Genomic DNA, 21,838 nt, shown 5'->3' with positions numbered 1-21,838 from the left:
GCATATTTTGGCTACACTCTAGGCTATTCTTGGGCTGAAATGGACCTCCTCTTTGCTGGGCCAAATTTAACCTTCTTTCTAGGCTCTCTCTTTGGGTTCTCCCAAAGAGTGTAGCATGGGCTACATGGACCGATTGCTCCTCCATTGCTCTCTTGGCTGGGCTGGGCTAAATTAATTAAACTTTGGCTCTCTTTTCTTGCTTTATGCCTTTTTTTTCTTGAGTTGGTTTCCCCTGAATTCTTTCTTGAAATGAAGCTAAGATGGGGTGAAATTCAATCAAACAGGCATAAAATTTATACAAAAACTACATAAATTGTAAGTAAACCATGTACTCATAGGACTCCGGCTTATACCAGATTGGACCTAAGTGCAAGTGGGAGCTGTTAGACAGTGTATGCCCTTAGCTCCAATTAGAATGATGCTCATTATGACATTTAATGTAAATGAATAAAGTACATATTTGGCTCTTGTTATTACGGTGTGTTTCTATGGAAGACCCTTAAACTGGACACATATGAGACTCATGTTAGTTCAGAATCTTCACAGTCGTTGGATAGTTCTAGTGAGATTTATCTTGCTAAGGCTTACACTGATGTGCCGCCAAGTTGGTTGGGGTGGCTTGTCTCAGCTGCCAGGGTGAGACCTGAGGTACATGCAGTGTGGGTTTTCTTGAAACCCTGAACTGGACCAGAATTCCAATATTGCTCTAGGCCTTGGATATAGATGAGCAAAACTGGAATGTTACACCTGACCCCTGTTAGACAGTAGCCCTTAGCTCCAATTAGAATGATGTACATTAATGAATAAAGTACATATTTGATTCATGTTATTGTGGTGTGTTTCTGTGTAATACCTTTAAACTGGACACATAATGAGATTCGTGTTAGTTTAGAATGTTCACAGCCGTTGTATAAGTCTGGGGAGATTTATCCTGCTACGGCTGACACTGGTGTGCTGCCAAGTGTTGGGGTAGCCTGTCTCAACTGCCAGGGTGAGACCCGAGGTACATGCAGTGTAGGTTTACTTGAAACCCTGAACCGGACTAGATTTTCAGTATTTCCCTAGACCTTGGTGATTAGTGGGCAAAACTGGAAAGTTACACCTAACCCCTAGACTCGATTATGATATTGCACTAGGTGTCGGATTGGGCTGTCTTTGATATGCCAATCAGTGAGATCCTTAGCGGGGATCAAAACCTAGGTATGTTGGGATAGTTCGAGAATTCATCTGAGTGGGTGATCATAGTGACAGGATCAACCCCTTTGTCGAACAAAGGTAATGATCGGGGATGCACTCTCCTGATGGAAACTAAGACTATCGGCAACCGATTTCAATCGTTGAAATTTGTTTTGCAAAATATATTTTATATAGAGATATAAATATGTATATTATGGTTTCATAAATGTTTGCAAAAGGTTTTAATTCCAAAGATTCATATGAGTATAGAGTGTAACACTATTCCTTGCAGCCGAGGGAGAGGTCCTCTCTTGTCGGGCAGTGTATGATCATTATGGGCTGAGAGGTTAAGTGTAAGACCATTGAGGGTAATACCTGATGGGCTAATCTTGCATCTGCCCACAGTCCCTGGGCTTTTATAAGGTGGCTTGGCCCAGGGACCACTTAGTGTAAGTGTTGGGCCCATTAGGAGCCCATGTGATGGGCTCAGGGGGTGCACTGTCCATAATAGTGTATTCGGTTAGGCCTTGTAACAGAGGCTGGGCTGAACCCATGTCGCTGATGTGTAGATCAATGTTTGGATCCCATTCCATACAAAGAAGCCCAACTGGGCAGCAGTTTGGAAGCATACTGAGCACTAACACTTCATGGGCCTAAAGCCCATTTTGAACTGGGCTGATTTGATCAGTTAAATAAAGGGGCGGATCTGAGATTAGATTAGCAGATTGGATAGGGTCTAAACCCTATCCACTCAGAGGGTCTAGATCTAAATAAGATTTAGATTTGGAAACCTCCTAATAAGATTAGGAGAGGGCTGATCTAATCTGCAGATAAGATAAGGGTCTATCCTTCTCACTTAAAGGGAATTCAAATCCAAATATGATTTGGATCAGCAACTCCTAATGGGATTTGGAGATGATCCCTTTAAGGTTATAAAAGGAGCAGGGGGTGGCAGCCTCTTGTATGATCACATCCTCACTCTCAGAGCAAGAATTTCAGAAGAGACAACATAGCATCACTACACTGTTTTCTCTCTGTCACCTCCTTCCTACTGCCACCGCCACACTACCAGTTCGATCTCCTCTTTCAAGCAGGAACGATCAAGATTGGATCTTGATATCAGCCTTTGGAGATAGGCTAATTTGAAGTTGTGCTCACAACCTCCAGCGGATTCTTGTGAAGGGTTCGGTTCATTGGACGAACATTGCTGATTCTGTTCCAACATTCACTATGTCATCTTCAGTGGGAGCGGTCTTTGGAGTCTTTCTTTGGGCATGAACACCTTCGTTGGGAGATATTGTTTCTCCGTATCAGGTATATCTTTCTCCTGCTTCTAGTTTTAAATCTGGTTCGATTTAGGGTTCAAGATTGATCCTTGAAAATGCAGATTTTCTAAAACAGGGAATGTGATTCCCAAATGAGGGGAGAGGAAATTTTTTGAAATTTCGCCCAACCTTCTTGCAGGATTCGGCCATCCATATGATGGATCTCTCATTCCTTTAGTGGTATTAGAGCCATGGTTCAAATCTTGAACCAAATTAAATCAGATATGAACCTGCGCAAATGGGCAGAAGGCATTCTACCCGATTTGTGCAGATTAGGGTTTTTTCCGGAAAATTGTTTCCCAGATAAAGGGCGATTGATTTGAAATTAATTTTTATAAATCTGAAATTTTATTTAGAATTGCTCTTTATAATTTCTTGATTTATGTGATGTTCGTACAAGTGGAGATCGAAATCTTTTTCTGGCTCATGACAATCTGCGATTTGCAGTTTCTTGATTTATTTATTACATTTGGTTTGTAAATTTTTTTTTTATTTTTAGACTGAATGTATAGGATTCGATCTGATGGAAAATTAATAGAAAATTTTAGGATTTCTATTTTATTATTTTTGGACCGAAGATGGTGGCGCAGGAAGGAGATTTCGCAGATGGGAAAATCACTATCTGCGATTTGCAATTTGTGAAACTGCATACTATGATCTAACCTCTGTTTTAAAGGATGGAATGTGCAAACAACCCTCTTTGACTAATTCTTGTTTTTCGTTAATCAATATTTAATTTCATATCAGTTTCTTGGATTAAATCTTTAATTAAAGATCAAACCCTAGACCCATTCGAACCAGATTGGTCCAAATTGGTTGGACCGAATCTAGGGTTCGATCAAGGCTGATGTAAGCCCTAATTTCTCACTGATGGGCCTAAGGATTGATATTTAATTAAGAGTCTAATTCGGCCCAACCTGTAAGGCCCAATTTTAAATTGTTAAAACTGCTAAAAGCCCACATTTGTAGACAAGCTATATGGGCCGAACTGCTTAATCCTTTCGGCCCATATACCTAGATAATGTTAATTGTTAATGTTATGGATTAAAATGGGCTTTAATTATGGGCTTTACAGATATTTAATTGATTGGATCAATTTATCCCTACATGTGATGTATGGATGTGTGATGTGCAACATTCATGGGTCATTGATGAGAATAAAATTTTTTATATTTTTATCCCCTAATATTCTGTCTTCTACACTAAATTAGTACTTAATTAGACTCATATTTCTTGTAATTCGGTGCAGGGCAAGGAAAGAAGTCACAAGAAGAAAAACAAGGCTAATCGGATTGGTTTGCACAGTTTGGCAGCGATCAGTAATATGGGCCTAACTTTCATATCCGGGCTCCAATTGGGCTGATTCAAGATTCATTGGAAAGACAAGAGAGAAATCTAAAAATTTCATATTTTGGGCATTCGTAGATTCAGCCTACATCGAAGTTAAATCTGGGCCTGAAGACGGAGCAATTTCGTAGTGAGGCCTAGTTCCCAACTGAAGCCCATTTCGCAGAAAAACCTTGAAGCGGCCCAAGTTATTAAAGCAGCCCATTCGAATTCAAGAATTTCGAGAGTCCTCTTAGATTTAAATTATAAATGTAATTTCAGAAAGATTAGGAAAGATTTAGATCATGAAATAGGAGATAAGATAGGATAGGATAGGAGGAGTTTGGATCAAGGCTGAATTATCCATTCTTGAAATAACTCCAAGTAATTGTAAGATATATCAGAGCTGGGCGTACCAACCTGAGGTGGTATCAGGCACAAACTGGATTGCAGTTCTATCAAGAGGAGATCAAACAAACCAAGAAACTTGGGGAGAAGGTGATCATGAACTCAAGAAACTTCAAGAAGAAGGTGGCGACAAGAAGAGGAGATCTCAGCACCATGGGCGAATTCATGAGTTCTTTCTTTCCCTTTGTTTGCTTTAATTCTTTTATCATGAACTGATTTGTTGTTAGCTAGGGCTGTGGAAAGCCTAACCCTGTAATGAATATATTTTTATCTTTATGATTTATCCAAGATTGTGATTTCCATATAGTCTATGAATTATCTTGCTTAATGCAATTAAGAGCTTGGCCACCTCTTAATTGATTTGGTTTATGTGAATGAATCGAGAGAGGAATTCACATAATTGACTGAATAGTTCATAGTGTGAATTGAATGGTATATAGAGATATATATACATGATTCATCTGAATTTAATGGTTTTTCCTCGGACTTAATGCACTTCCATCTTGAGAACTCTACTCGAGAGATCGAAGGGTTACCTGATGGGCGTAGTTTTAGTATATCTCGAGAGAGAATATTAAATAAAATTGGAGAGACTTCAGCTTATGGGAATGAAAAATAATCTTGGTTAATCGAATCCATTAATATTCATTACAAAGGTTAGGTGGACCAAAAGCCCTAGCAATTTCATCCATAGCATATTCGGTTAGTGATCACCCTTGCTTTTATTTTCTTTTTCTAGTTTTTATTTTCAGTAGTTCTTACTCTTAAATCTGAAATTCGATTGTCCAAATAATTAGGGAAGGCTGTAGTTCTAATAGTTATTTTGTTAAATCCCCGTGGGAACGATATGTTTATACTACTTGATAACTAGTGCACTTGCTAGGGTTATAATCATAGCTATCAAAGAATTTGGCCCATGCAGATACGATAGTGGCTCTTGCGCACACCATGGCTGAATGCACATCATTGCCATGGTGCCCATAAAGATCATTGGATGATCCCCCTCAGTGGTGGGTCCCACACCTCCTGAAGAGGATACGTGCGAAACCTTAGCCGATTAGGGCCCATTGAAATCTGGTTTTATGAAAGTCAGTGGGAGCCACTCTGGTTTGACCTAAATTAAGCTAGGGCATAATTTTTGTTCCCTCCAGCAATATGAGTGCATGTGATAGGGAGATTCATATGATGGACTCTCTAAAGGCCTTCCATCATTAGCATGAAGTTGGGTCCTTTAGTAATGAGGAAAGGCACCAGAAAATGGGTTATCCATTTGCTGTTGGATTTGTCTGAGTGTTTCATAAGATGATAGGGGCGTCATAGACCGTTATGGGAGGGACTTCACTAGAAAACGGGAACTCTCTCACGGTACCTTGGCGTTCACGAATATGATGGGTGAGCACTCACTGGACAGAAAGGTTTAACCTAAAATGGCTCTGAACCTTGTTTGACAGAGGGAAAAGGGAAAGCTCATATGATGAGTGGATATGATCCTTCACAGAAAGGTGGTGGGGTTCTCCATGCACCTTATGGAACATAGATTAAAAAGCCATATCTATGCGGATAACATGAATCAAATTAGGTTGTGGAGTGATGTTTACTCTTTTATCAGAAAATGGCAAACAGACAATTTGCAAAGTTTCTTGACAACAACAAGCTTAAGGGCCCAAACTTTGTTGATTGGTACCGTAACCTTATGTTGGTCTTAACCTCTGAAAAATTGGATAAGGTGGCCAAGAATCCTGCCCCGGAACGTCCGGAAGATAGGGCTTCTGAGGCACGGAGAAGGGACTATCAAGAATGGGAGGAGAAAAACTCCCTCGCCAGATGTTATATCATTGCCTCTCTAGACAATCCGATACAGAGGCAGTTCGATCAGATTGAACTTGCCAAGGACATATTGGACAGTCTTAAGACAATGTATGAAGAGCATAATCGTTCTACTCGACACAATGTCTTGAAGCAGTTCATGACCACACAGATGTCCAAGGGGCAACAAGTTCATGACAATTGTCTTCGAATGATGGGCTACATAAATGAGCTTGAGGCTCTTGGATCCGGGCTGGATCATACGACATAGATAGACGCCATTCTCAACTCTTTACCTCCGTCCTTCAATCCATTCATAATGAACTATAATATGAATAAGCTGAATGTCAGCGTTCAGGAACTCAGCAATATGTTGCAGAGGGCCGAAGAATTGATTAATAAGGATGAACCCCTAGCCATGCTTGTTGAAGCTGGCAAGAAGGGCAAGAAGAGGAGGGCAAAGAGAAAGCCCCAGAATAAGGCCACTAAACCCAAGAAGCAGAGGAAAGACAAGGCATCAGATGATTATTCTTGGTATGGTTACGTGTACCTAATGAGACACAAGTCCGAATCCTTTGAAAAGTTCAAGGAGTTCAGACAAGAGGTCAAGAAACAGTTAGGAAGAGAAATTAAAGCCCTTCGATTGGATCGACGTGGCGAGTATCTCTCTAACGAATTCAGGGACTACTTGAAGGTCAATGGGAGAGTATCACAGTTGGCTCCTCCTGCTACTTGAAGGTCACACTGCAGGTTAATGGTGTTTCAGAGAGGAGGAATAGGACCTTATTGGATATGGTCTGGTCACTTCTCATACACTCAGAGTTACCCACATCCTTTTGGGGTTACGCATTAGAGACTGCGATATACGTGCTGAATCGTGTTCCAACCAAATCAGTTCCAAATACTCCATATGAACTTTGGACCGAAAAGAAACCAAGTTTCAGACACTTGACGATTTGTGGTTGTCCAGCGCACATTAAAAGAATGAGTGCAGACAAATTAGAATCCAAAACCAGCCGTTGCCTATTTGTAGGCTACACCAAGGGCTCTGTGGGTTACCTTTTCTATGACCCAAGTGAGCAGAAGGTGTTCTGCAGTCGAAATGCTCAATTCTTGGAAAGTGATTATATCCTGAACATCCATCGTCAGGAAATAGTTATTGATGAGGAGAGCTCAGGAGTAGTGGGAGGTGTCCCATAGATTCCAGGTATTGACCAACCTAGAAGATCTACCCGGGTATCCAGGCCACCGGTGGCCATAGATTCCCGTGACTTATGCAGAAGCTATATTGGACATAGATTCCCTGAAGTGGGTAGATGCCATGAGAGCTGAAATGGACTCAATGAAGACCAATGGAGTCTGGACTCTAGTAGATCCGCCCCCCGGGGTAAAAGCAATTGGTTGCAAATGGATTTATAAGAGGAAGAAGGGCCTTGATGGTAAGGTTGAGACCTACAAAGCTCATTTGGTGGCGAAAAGATATACTCAGAAAGAGGGCATCGATTATGAAGAAACCTTTTCACTCATGGCCATGCTTAAATCCATTAGGATCCTGCTAGTTGTAGCAGCATACCATGACTACGAGATTTGGCAAATGGATGTCAAAACTATGTTCCTGAATGGAGATTTTACTGAAGATATCTATATGCAGCAGCCACAAGGCTTCATAGCTGCGGGTCAGGAACACATGGTATGTAAGTTAAATAGATCCATATATGGACTTAAGCAAGCTTCTAGGAGTTGGAACATCCGGCTTGAATCTACCGTTGCAGATCTAAGAAAAGGAATTACTGAAAATTAAGAATAGAAGAAAAAGAAATAAAAATAAGGGCAATCAATGACAAAACTTGCAACGATCTAATTAGAAGCGTTAGGACTGTTGGTCCACCTAACCATTCCAATGGATATCAATTTATTAGATTAACCAAGATAATATTCCCTCTCAGGATATATCAAATCTAGCTCTATCAAGTAACCCTTCGATCTCTCGACTAGAGTTCTCGTGATAGAAATGCATTAAGTTCTATGAAAAACTTATATCATCAGATGAATCATATATATATATCTCTATATACCATTCAATTAACACTATTTATTATTCAGTCAATTATATGAATTCCTCTCTTGATTTATTCACTTAAACCAAATCAATTAAGAGGTGGTCAAGCTCTTAATCGCATTATGCATAATAACTCATAGACAATATGAAAATAACAATCTTGGATAAATCAGAATAAAAATCAATTCATTATCGTGGTTAGGCTTCCCACAGCCCTAGCTACAAATAAATTAATTCATGATAAAGGAAATAAAACAAACAAGGGGTAAGAAAGAACTCATGATGTTGCCTTTGAAGCTGAGATCTTGTCTTCTCCTTTCCGCCACCTCCTTCTTGAAGCCTTCTTGCCTTGCTGATCTCCTTCTTGAAGCTTTCTTGATTGTCTTCTTGATTGCTTCAGAGAGAGAGCATGAATGCTTGATGCCCAAAAGCTAGTTTGCCCCCCCTTTATATAGCTTTAGGAGGAGGGGTTGTGTCCAACTCCTCTTAGGAGTTCTTTCTTAAAAAATAGAAAGTCCTAATTAGATCTAATCCTATCCTATCCTATCTAGTAATCTCAATCTTTTATCTTTCTAGAATTACAATTGAAATTTAAATCTGATAGGACTCTTTATTCTCAAATTCGAGTTGGGTTTCTTTAATAAATTGGGTTGCTACAAGGCTTTTCGGCGAATTGGGCTTCAGCTGTGAGCTAGGCTTCTCTACGAATTCACTTCGACTTTGGGCCCGATTTTGACCTTGATGCAGACCGAATCTGTCAAAACCCAAAACATGAAAGTTGTGGATTTCTCCCTTATATTTCCGGTGCATCATAAATCATATCAATCAGAGTTCGGATGTGAGAGTTATGCCCAGATTACTGAATGGTGCCGAAACTATGCAAAATCATCCGATTAGCCTTGTTTTTCTCCTGACGCCTTCTTGCTTGCCCTAAATCGAAATACAAGAATAATGAGTCCAATTAAGTACTAATTAAGTGTAAAAGAATGAATATTTAGGGATAAAAATATGGAACTTTTTATTTACATCAACCGTCAAAAAGTTTGACTTTGAGCAGAATCTGGATGAGCCCTGTGTTTACAGGAAGTCCAGTGGGGATAAGGTTACGTTTCTGGTTCTGTATGTAAATGACATTCTACTCATTGGGAATGACGTAGGATTGTTGACTACAACATGGAGAACTCCAAGAGGGGAAATGTTCCTTTCAGGCACGGAGTCACTTTCTCCAAGAAGATGTCTCCCAAGTCTTCTAAGGAGATTGAGGGCATGAAGGACATTCCCTCTGCCTCAGCCGTAGGGAGCATCATGTATGCCATGCTGTGCACTCATCCTAACATTGCTCAGGCAGTGAGTATGGTAAGCAGATTCTAGACCAACCCAGGGCAAGAGCACTGGACCGCTGTGAAAAATATACTTAAGTACCTTCGAAGGACAAAAGAGTTTTGTCTGGTATTTGATGGTAGCTCACTACAGATCCAGGGGTATACTGATGCCGATTTCCAGTTGGATCCAGATGATATAAAGTCTACATCTAGGTATATCTTCACGATAGGATCCTGTGCTGTTTGCTGAAAGTCAGCAAACAGGGGTCCTGAGTAGTTAGAATAACAGTCCACAACCCAAACCGAACACATTGCCGTAAGTGAGGTTGCTTAATGAATGAAGGTGTTCAATCCTGAATTTGGAATTCAGCACATCACCCATTCCATTGTTGTATGACAACATTGGATCTACGAGAGTTTGATGTTAAAAGGTAGCATCAACAGAGAATGTGGCAGACCCATTGACAAAGTCACTCACACAGAAGGTGTTTGAGAAACACGTGGAAAGTCTGGGACTCCGGCTTGTACCAGATTGGACCTAAGTGCAAGTGGGAGCTGTTAGACAGTGTATGCCCTTAGCTCCAATCAGAATGATGTACATTATGACATTTAATGTAAATGAATAAAGTACATATTTGATTCTTGTTATTGTGGTGTGTTTCTGTGTAATACCCTTAAACTTGACACATAATGAGACTCGTGTTAGTTTAGAATGTTCATAGCTGTTGGATAAGTCTGGGGAGATTTATCCTGCTAAGGCTAAAACTGGTGTGCCGCCAAGTGTTGGAGTGGCCTGTCTCAGCTGCCAGGGTGAGACCCGAGGTACATGCAGTGTAGGTTTACTTGAAACCTTGAACCGGACCAGATTTCCCGTATTGCCCTGGACCTTGGTGATTAGTGGGAAAAACTAGAAAGGTACACCTGACCCCTAGACTCGATTATGATACTGCACTAGGTGTCGGATTGGGCTATCTTTGATATGCCAATCAGTGAGATCCTTAGCGGGGGTCAAAACCTGTGTATGTTGAGATAGTCCGAGAATTCATCTGAGTGGGTGATCATAGTGACAGGATCAGCCCCTTTGTCGGACAAAGGTAATGATCGGGGATGCACTCTCCTGATGGAAACCAAGACTGCCGGCAGCCGATTTCAATCGTTGAAATTTATTTTGCAAAATTTATTTTATATTGAAATATACATATATATATATTATGGTTTCAAAATGTTTGCAAATGGTTTTAATTCCTGAGATCCATGTGAGTAGGGAGTGCAGCATTGTACCTTACAGCCGAGGGAGAGGTCCTCTCTTGTCGAACAGTGTTTGATCATTATGGGTTGAGAGGTTAAGTGTAAGACCATTGAGGGTAATACCTGATGGGCTAATCTTGGATCTTCCCACAGTCCTTGGGTTTTTATAAGGTGGCTTGACCCAAGGACCATTTTGTGTAAATGTTGGGCCCATTAAGAGTCCGTGGTGATGGACTCAGGGGTTCACTATCTCGTACAGTGAATTCGGTCAGGCCTTGTAATAGAGACTGGGCTGAACCCATGTGGCTGATGTGTAGATCAATGTTTGGGTCCCACGCCATACAAAGAAGCCCAATGGGCAACAATTTGGAGGGTAAGTGAGCAGATGGACTTAATGGGTCTAAAGCCCAATTCGAACTGGCTTAATGAGATTAATTAAAAGGGGGCGGTTCTGGGATTTAGATCAGTAGATAGGATAATGGATTATCCCTATCTGCTTAGAGAGTCCAGATCCAAATAAAGATTTGGATCAGGAAACTCCTAATTAGAATAGGAGGGTTGATCTTTATCTACAAATAAGATTAGGGATTACCCTTATCTCTTAAAGAGAGTTCAGATCCAAATACAAGATTTGGATTAGGAAACTCTTAATGGGATTAGAAGAACCACTCTTTAAGGCTTCAAATAGAAGAGCAGAGCGAACCCTCAGTACACAACAGAAATCATCTGAGTGACTGCTGATTTCCGGAAAGAGACAACGCAGTTTGACTGCACTGTCTCCTTCTCTCCTGCTCTTGCCGCCATACCAGTTCAATCTCCACCTGTGGGAGCGATCAAGAAGAGTTCTTGATATTACCTTTTGGCGAAAAAGGTAATATGAAGTCGTGCTCACTAGCCCTCCATCTGATTCTTGTTGAAGAATTTGGTTTTTGCTGATGAACCATCCTACTGATTCTGCTTCATCCTACACTGCGTCATCTTCGGTGGAAGCAGTCTTTGGATCTTTCCTTGGGCATGAACACCTTCATTGGAGGTTATTACTATTTCGTATCAGGTATATCCCTCCACTCCCTTTTGGTTTCAGGTTCAAGATTGATCCTTGAAAATGCAATTTTCTAAAATAGGGAATGTGATTCCCACATGGGAGAGAGAAATTTTTGAAATTTCGCCCAACCTACCTATAGGGTTTCGCCATCCATATGATGAATCTTTCATCCCTTCACACACCTCACACCACCTTCAGGACACCCATAGGGAACTTCTATTACAAGATGATGCCCTTCGGTTTGAAGAATGTCGAGGCCACATATCGGAGAGCGATGACTAGTGTCTTCCACGACATGATTCACAAGGAGATCGAGTGTTACATAGATGACGTAGTAGTCAAAGCAAGAAAAAGAGAAGACCACACTGAAGTTTTGAGGAAAGTACTCACTAGATGCAGAGAGTTCAAGCTGAGATTGAATCCACTAAAGTGTGCATTCGAGGTATAGTCGGAAAAGTTCCTAGGATACTGGGTAAGTCAGAGTGGGATACACCCCGACGAAAGTAAGGTTAAAGCTATCGTAGACCTCCCACCACCAGTAAACGTGTCCCAGTTAAAAACGTTCCTAGGAAAAGTCTCATATTTAAGAAGGTTCATCCCCGGCCTTGCACACACAACTCTGCCATTGATGAAGTTAGTCAAGAAATCTGTTGAATTCAGATGGACTCAGGAGCATCAAAATACCTTTGAGAAATTAAAGACAACACTAGCTAGGGCACTGATGATGTCACCACCCAAAGATGGGCGAGAATTCAAAATATATCGCAATAGGAGCAAAGGCCATAGGATGCCTATTAGCACAGGAGGATGATAGCAAAGTGGAACTCCCTATCTATTACGCTAGTAGGACCCTGAAACCAGCGAAAAAGAATTATTCTCACATGGAGCAACAGTGCCTGGCCCTAGTCTTTGCTACACAAAAATTCAGGCACTACATTCTAGGGCAAAGGGTGAGGCTTATCGCACGAAATGATCCAATTAAGTTCTTCATGGACAGACCCCCTCTCTCCGGCAAACTTGTCAAATGGATGATGCAGCTCAATGAGTATGCCATAGAGTACACATAGCCTAGAGCCATTAAGTGTCAGGCAGTGACAGTTCTATAGGCCACTCTTCCCTCACACACCGATTTTCCTATATCAGACGAGATCACTGGAGACATACCCATGGTCGCCCTAGCCTAAAGGAGAGAATGTGTCCTCACTTTCGATGAGAGTAGTACAAGAACATCGGCCGATGCTGGAGTAACCCTAACTTCACCTAAGGGACAAACTTTTGCTTACTCCTTTAAACTTCAGTTCCCTTGTTCCCACAATATAGCAGAATATGAAGGTCTGGTCCTCAACCTGATCAAGGCAATAAAAGCTGGCGCAAAGAAGATAAAGGTGATCAACGATGCCAAATTGGTGATCGAACAGCTCAATGGAAGCACGACAGTGAAAGAACTAACCATTCTACCATATCGGACCTTGATCCAAAAGCTAATCCACAACCTGGACGTAGACTTCAAACACCAGAATAGAGCCAAAAATAGGTTTGCTGACACATTAGCTACCTTAGGATCCAAGATGCAAGCTATCTAGAGCCATTAGAAATTATTGTCCAATCAGTCGACAAATAATCAACTTTCACCCTGAGGGACCGGGTGGAAGAGGAACATAAAATAGCAGCAAATGATTGGAGATACCAAATTATACAGAAGCTAAAGAGTCGGGCCATAGGGACACAAGACATCAAGTTAATCGCAAAATTCCAACTGGTGAACAGGGTACTGTACCATAGAGAATCAGACGGCCTAAGGATGAGGTGCCTAGGCACATTGGAGGCCGAGCCAGTGCTGAATGAAGTGCATAAGGCCAGTTGTGGTGATATCGCAAGCACCCTGTTACGCAAATTACAAAGATTAGGATATTATTGGCCTACGATAAAGTGGGATTCTACCAAGATTTAGAGAGAGTGCGACAAATGCATCCCACAAATAGATGGCAGAGATGTTTAGTAGTCTGTGAAGAAGATTGGAGAAGGATATATGTAGACTACCTATGAGAACACACACTGCCCATTGACATTACATTGAGGAGGAAGTTATTTTCCAAAGTCAAGAGGTTCTATCTCCAAGACGGAGTGCGGTACAAAAAATTGCACGCAGGAAAACCCCTGCGATTCTTAGCTGGTGAAGAGATCAATGATGTATTAGAGGAAGCCCATAGCTCTGAACCTACAGCCCACCAAGGCCAACTCGCTCTACACAACCACATCCTACACCTAGGCTTCTACTGGCCAACTATAATGGAAGAGATGCAACGGCATGTGCGCCAATGCCACAAATGCCAAATCCATGGCGAAAGGATCCACCAACCTGCCAACACCCTTCACCCAGTTATCACACCTTGGTGATGAGAGTGTGAGTGTTGTTAGGAGTCTCATTCCTGCCAACCCATAACCCATAGTATAGGCTACTATGTATTAAAAACTGTAGACACAGGCGAGGATGATGAGACCATAAATGTACATGTTTTATTAATACATTCATGATGTTTTATATAACTCCTTTATTCTTCAATCACTCGCTAACCTGTGATGAAGTCTAGCATTATAATTGTGATAAAGTTGTTCTACCCTTGTTAGACAGTGTATGCCCTTAGCTCCAATCAGAATGATGTACATTATGACATTTAATTTAAATGAATAAAGTACATATTTGATTCATGTTATTATGGTGTGTTTCTGTGTAATACCCTTAAACTGGACACATATGAGACTCATGTTAGTTTAGAATCTTCACAGCCGTTGGATAGATTTGGGGAGATTTATCTTGCCAAGGCTGACACTGATGTGCCGCCAAGTTGGTTGGGGTGGCTTGTCTCAGCTGCCGGGGTTTGACCTGAGGTACATGCAGTGTGGGTTTTCTTGAAACCCTGAACTGGACCAGAATTCCAATATTGCCTTGGACCTTGGAGATAGATGGGCAAAACTAGAATGTTACACCTGACCCCTAGACTCGATTATGATACTACACTAGGTGACGAATTGGACTATCTTTGATATGCTAATAGGTGAGATCCATAGAGGGGGTCAAAACCTGGGTATGTTGAGACAGTCCAAGAATTCATCTAAGTGGGTGATCATAGTGACAGAATCAGCCTCTTTGTCGGACAAAGTGAATGATCGGGGATACACTCTCTCTGATGGAAACCTAAACTGCTGGCAATTGATTTCAGCCATTGAAATTTGTTTTGCAAAATATATTTATATAGAGATATACATATATATATTATGGTATCAAAATGTTTGCAAAATGTTTTAATTCCTGGGATCCATGTGAGTAGAGAGTGCAACACTGTACCTTGCAGCCGAGGGAGAGGTCCTCTCTTGTCAGGCAATGTTTGATCATTTTGGGCTGAGAGGTTAAGTGTAAGACCATTGAGGGTAATACCTGATGGGCTAATCTTGCATTTGCCCACTGTCCTTGGGTTTTTATAAGATGGCTTGACCCAAGGACCATTTAGTGTAAATGTTGTGCCCTTTAAGAGCCCATGGTGATGGACTTTGGGGTTCACCGTCTCTTACAGTGAATTTGGCTAGGCCTTGCAACAGAGGCTGGGCTGAACCCATGTGGCTGATGTGTAGATCAATGTTTGGGTCCCACACCATACAAGGATAACCAACTGGGCAGCAGATTGAGGGGATAGTGAGCACATAGACTTAATGGGCCTAAAGCCCAATTCGAACTGGCTTAATAAGATTAATTAAAAGAGAGCGGTTCTGGGATTTAGATCAACAGATAGGATAAGGGATTATCCCTATCCACTCAAAGAGTCCAGATCCAAATAATGATTTGGATCGGGAAACTCCTAATTTGATTAGGAAAGCTGATCTTTATCTGTAGATAAGATAAGGGATTATCCTTATCTCTTAAAGAGAGTCCAAATCCAAATAAAAGATTTGGATTAGGAAACTCCTAATGGGATTAGGAGATGCTCTCTTTAAAGGCTATAAATAGAAGAGTAGGGCAACCTCCCGATTATCTTACAGACTGCTGAATTCTAGCGAGAGACAACACAGTTTGTGGCATGCTGTCGTAGGCACCCAAAAATAAAACCTATACTCCTAAAACAAATGCAGTAGTGCGAGTAAGGATCGTTCCCATAGAGAGTATCTAGCCTAGTTTTCGTGTTTCATGAACAAGGATGGAGGGAAGGGGATTTACATGTAACAAAAACCAGAATTAAAAAGAAAGAAAACCAAATGAGAAGCAATGCAAATCAAGGTACTGAAATTAATCAAAAGAACGAGTCTTGGTCTAAGTCAACATCCACCATCAGAATTTCACTACTGCTCATCGATGCAAAGATATATCAATTAAAACTTTGAATATTCATCGTAGGAATTATTTTCCTGTATCTCCCTAATCACAGTTAATCAGAAAACAAGCGATCCTCTTAACCCTTACTACTGAACAATCCCTAAACAACCGTTAAAGATTTAATCCAGCAGTAGCCTTAAGCATTAGAGATCAATGAAGCTAAACAAAACAAGCACAAGCGGTTGCATTTGATTTAGTCGAGTGTTCTTCCTAAGATCTAACAATTTCTGATGCAGCAAATCATTAAACCCTAGTTGCTTCGCAGATTAGAGGGATCAAACAATTATGGATCTGATATCTAACCTAGCAGTAGATTGCAATGAATAATAAACTAGTAGGCCTCCTAGCAATCAGACGAAACAATCGTAAACATGAACATAGAAGAACATTCGATATTCAAAGCATAAATCAAACAATAAAAATCAAATTAGATCTCATAGTTTTGCTGATTCTGAGGTTTTTGTTTCCTTCGACCAAGTATCAGAATTTAGCCACACAAGGTCATGGTAAAAACTCAAGAAAGAATTGGAGAGGAAGAAGAGAGGGGCGGCAGCCTAGGTCTGATTATCTTCTTTATTGTTTTTCTTCTCCTCTTTTCTTATCTCTCTACTTCCCCCAAGAGAAGCCTACAAAATCTCCTAAAATTTCTCTAGATAATAGTCTCCAAGTCTGACTTATCAAGAAAAAATTCAAAAATAAGATAAAACAAAGTTCTCATGTAAGTGGGAGAGTGGTGATTTCGCATATGAAAACTTGCAGGCTAAGGAACGTTTTCAGCACGTCAGCAGTGCGGTTGCTGCTACTTCAGACCCGATTTCGACCTCGATGCAGTCAGTATCTATCAATACTTAAAACATGAAAGTTGTAGCGTTTTTCCTTATCGTTCTAACACATCTTTAATCATTTCAATCGGAGTTCAGATGAGAGAGTTATGCCAACATTACCATGCAGTTCCGAAACTGTCTAGAATTACCCGATTAACTTTGTTTTTCACTTAACACTTCCATTTGTGCCCTAAATCAAAATATAAGAATAATGACTCCATTTAGGCACTAAATAAGTATAAAAGACTAAACATTAAGGGAGAAAAATATGATATTTTGCATTCTCATCAAATCCCCCCACACTTAGCTTTTGCTCGTCCTCGGGCAAAACTCAAATTCACTTTCCCAAAAACACCAAGGTCACAGTGCCATCAGTAAAGAACAACTAAGCTCTTCAATACTCATATCACATCATGAACAAACATTCTTAACAACTTTCAATTACTTAGTAAGCATTTTCACTCGTAGATGGAATAAAGTAAATAGTAGACCCTCACGGAAATAAACACTCTACTCCCATGTTTGAAGGGTATGTGTTTCGCTCAAATTCATTTCAATGGAAATGATCTACCATAGGCTTGCATATCTTCTCATTCTCCACCACTGGGATTACATGCATAAAACGAATCAAAAGGACTTCTCAAGGGTTGTAACGGGGCTTAGGATCAAGGTGGGAAATATTTGGGAATGTAGCTCAAAAGCCATCAAAACTAGTAGAGCAAAACTGAATCATCCAAAGCTCGAATGCATAAGACATGTAAAACCAACCACTTCATTCAGCAACTTCTTCAATTTTCCTTTAATGCATTTAAATCATGTAAAACTCCTGCATTGGAAAAGAGATCATTCAAAGGAACACTTTTTGTTTGTGATGAGTGCCCAAATTACACATTTTATGAGGCTTTATGCAGGGTTTTTATGCTATATTGTGTGAGTTTTACCCCAATTGAGCTTAATTTCAGGAAATCTTCAAGGGAAACCAATTCAGGAGAAAGAAAGCATAAAACAAGGAAAAAGGAGCTAAATTGAAGGTAATTCAGCCTAGCTGGAACAAAAGCCCAGCTGAGAGGTCAAGAGAGGGTCATTCGGCTCATGTAGCCCATGCTGCACTCTTTGGGAGATGCCCAAAGAGAGAGCCTAGCCATAGCCTTCCAAGGGAGCCTATTTGGCCCAACAAGGAGGAGGCCCATTTGCAGCTCAAGAGCAACCCAAATTGCAGCCCAAGAGAAGCTAGGGGCGGCAACTTCTAGAAAGTTCATGAGAAGCTAGGGCAGCAAATTATAGAAGGTTCAAGAGAGGCTAAGAGCGGCAACTTCTAGAATTCTTGGAGAGTTGAAGGAAAAACTATTTAAGGAGGTTTCTTGGATAGAAAAAGGAATTCAAACACTTTGAGACTTCAGCTCTTTGGGGAGAAAACTCCTTGAATTCGAATTCTTGGAGGGAGAAGAGAGAGATAGGCGCAAGAGAGGAGAAGAAAGGAGATTCAAGCAAATTTAAGAGAAGAAGAAGCTGAATTCAAGAGGAGAAGAAGCCATTGGAGATCTAGGTTGTTTCTTCCTTGATTTTGGTAATCGAATTCAGCTAGGGATGATATGTATTTTTCTCCATTAATTTTTCTTTCTTTTTGTAATTGAAGCATGAATTCTGTAAATTCAGATCTGTAATTAGCTTTCTATGTAAATTCGAATAGAGTAGATGCAATCTTGATGTTTCTTGATTAGGAATTTGATTGTAGAACTGCTAGCCAAACTGTTGTTTTGTAATTTCTGATCTGTAACTTCAGATCTTGATTTTATAATGTCTGAATTGCTTGAGAAAGAATTCAGGCAACATTAATTCTGTTTGGCCAAACTGTTCTTCATTCTTAGAAGTTCTAGAGTTTTTGAGAAAGACTCTAGATTTTCGGACCTGCTAATCAAGAGCTGAATTGAGTGTGTGATTAGAGATAACTTGCCCAATTCGATTGGTGTTCATTCAGCTGAAATGATGCCCTAGAATTGCTAGATTTTAATGCATGCATGAGGATTAGATCTTTGATAGAGATATAAGGACCATCACTCTTGCATAGATTGAACATGCGCTTGAGAGAGGCTGTTCATTGCCTTGGGGTTTCACCAAACCAAGGCTGAATCCTAATCTACTCGAATGGCCTAGAGAACTAATTGCTGAGTTGTTTTTGTTGAAACACTCAGACAAATCCAACAGCAAATGGATAGCCCATTTTCTGGTGCGTTTTCTCGTTAATGGACCCATCTTCATGCTAATGATGGAAGGCCTTTAGAGAGTTCATCATATGAATCTCCCTATCACATGCACTCATATTGCTGGAGGGAACAAGAATTACGCCCTATCTTAATTTCGGTCAAACCAAAGTAGCTCCCACTGACTTTCATAAAGCCAGATTTCGGTGGGCCCTAATCAGCTAGGGTTCCGCACATATCCTCTTCAGGAGGTGTGGAGCCCACCACTAAGGGAGATCATCCAATGATCTTTAGGGACACCATGGCAATGATGTGCATTTACCCATGGTGTGTGCAAGAGCCACTGTCGTATCTGCATGGGCCAAGTACTTATGGCCAATGAATGTTGCACATCACACATCCATACATCACATGTAGGGATAAATTGATCCAATCAATTAAATATCTGTAAAGCCCATAATTAAAGCTCATTTTAATCCATAACATTAACAATTAACATTATCTAGGTATATGGGCCGAATTAGGGTTGAGTAGTTCGGCCCATATAGTTTTCCTACAAAAGTGGAATTTTAGCAGTTTTAACAGTTTAAAATTGGGCCTTACAGGTTGGGCCAAATTAAAATCTTAATTAATTATCAATCCTTAGGCCCATCAGTGGGAAATTAGGGCTGACAATCAGCCTTAATCGAACCCTAGATTCGGTCCAACCAGTTTGGACCAATCTGGTTCGAATGGGTCTAGGGTTTGATCTTTAATTAAAGATTTAATCCAAGAAAATGATCTAAAATTAAATACTGATCAATGAAAAGCAAGAATCAGTCAAAGAGGGTTGTTCGCACATCACATCATGCAAAACAGAGGTTAGATCACAGAATGCAGTTTCATAAACTACAAATCGTAGATAGCGATATTCCCATCTGCAAAATCTCCTTCTTGTGCCGCCATCTTCGATCCAAAAATAGTACAATAGAAACCCTAAAATTTTTCTTAATATAACATCAGATTGAATCCTATACATTCAGTCTAAAAAATAAAAAAAATTATTTTACAGACCAAACGTAATAAATAAATCAAGAAACTACAAAATCGCAGTTTTCTGCGCCAATCAAGATTTCGATCTCCAGTTGTACGAACAACCCATAAATCAATAAAATTATAAAGAACAATTCTAAATAAAATTCAGATTTATAAAATTTAATTTCAGACAATTCGTCCTCTATCTGGGAAACAATTTTCTAGAAAAAACCCTAATTTGCGCAAATCGGGTAGAATGCTTTCTGCCCATTTGCACAGGTTCAGATCTGCATTAATTTGGTTCAAAACTTGAACCTGGCTCTGATACCACTGAAGGAATGAGAGATCCATCATATGGATGGCCGAACCCTGCAGGTAGGTTGGGCAAAATTTCAAAAATTTCCTCTCTCCTCATTTGGGAATCACATTCCCTGTTTTAGAAAATCTGCATTTTCAAGGATCAATCTTGAACCATAAACCGAACCAGATCTGAAACCAGAAGCAGGAGAGGGATATACCTGATATGGAGAAATAGGATCTCCCAATGGAGGTGTTCACGCCCAAGGAAGGAACCCAAAACTGCTCCCACCGAAGATGGTGCACTATAGGATGGAGCAGAATCAGTAGTGTTCGTCCAACGAACCGAATCCTTCACAAGAATTCGCTGGAGGCTATGAGCTCAACTTCATATCAGCCTTTCTCCAAAGGCTGATATCAAGATCCAATTATGATCATTCCTGCTTGAAAGAGGAGATCGAACTGGCAGTTATGGTGGCGGCAGGAAGGAGGTGGCAATGAGAAAATAGCACACTCACTGGATGCTATTTCTCTCTCTGAATTTGAGAATGTGTTCTTCTAAAGGCTGCCACCCCCTCCTTCTTTTATAACCTTAAAGGGATCAGCTCCTAATCCCATTATGAGTTGCTGATCAAAATCATATTTGGATCTGAATTCCCTTTAAAAAATAAGGATAGACCCTTATCTTATCTGCAAATTAGATCAGCCTTCTCCTAATCTTATCAGGAGGTTTCCAAATCTGAATCTGTATTCAGATTTGGACTGTTTGAGTGGATAGGGTAAGACCCTATCCCATCTGCTAATCTAATCTCAGATTTGCCCCTTCATTTAACTGATCAAATATCAGCCGAGTTTGAAATGGGCATTAGGCCCAATAAGCATATGTGCTCACTTAGCTGTCCAAATTGCTACCCAGTTGGGTTTCCTTGTATACCGTGGGACCCAAGCATTGATCTACACATCAGCCACAAGGGTTTGGCCCAACCATTGTTACAAGGCCTAGCCGAATTCACTAGAAAGCCCAGTGAACCTCCTGAGCCCATCACATGGACTCTATGGACCCAACACTTAAACTAAGTGGTCCCTGGGCCAAGCCACCTTGTAACACCCAGGGACTGTGGGTAGATGCAAGATTAGCCCATCAGGTATTACCCTCAGTGGTCTTACACTTAAACTCTCAGCCCATAATGATCAAACACTGCCCGACAAGAGAGGACCTCTCCCTCGGCTGCAAGGAACAGTGTTGCACTCTCTGCTCACATGGATCCCTAGAATTAAAACCTTTTGCAAACAATTTGAAAATGTAACATATATATATATATATATATTTTTATACGTATAAAATATATTTTGCAAAACAATTTTCAACGATTGAAATCAACTTCCGGTAGTCTTGGTTTCCATTAGAGAGGGTGCATCCC

This window comes from Nelumbo nucifera, chromosome 4 (assembly GCF_055504915.1).
Source record: "Nelumbo nucifera cultivar China Antique chromosome 4, China Antique-T2T, whole genome shotgun sequence".
Classification (NCBI taxonomy): Eukaryota; Viridiplantae; Streptophyta; class Magnoliopsida; order Proteales; family Nelumbonaceae; genus Nelumbo; species Nelumbo nucifera.
This window is presented reverse-complemented; position numbering follows the sequence as displayed.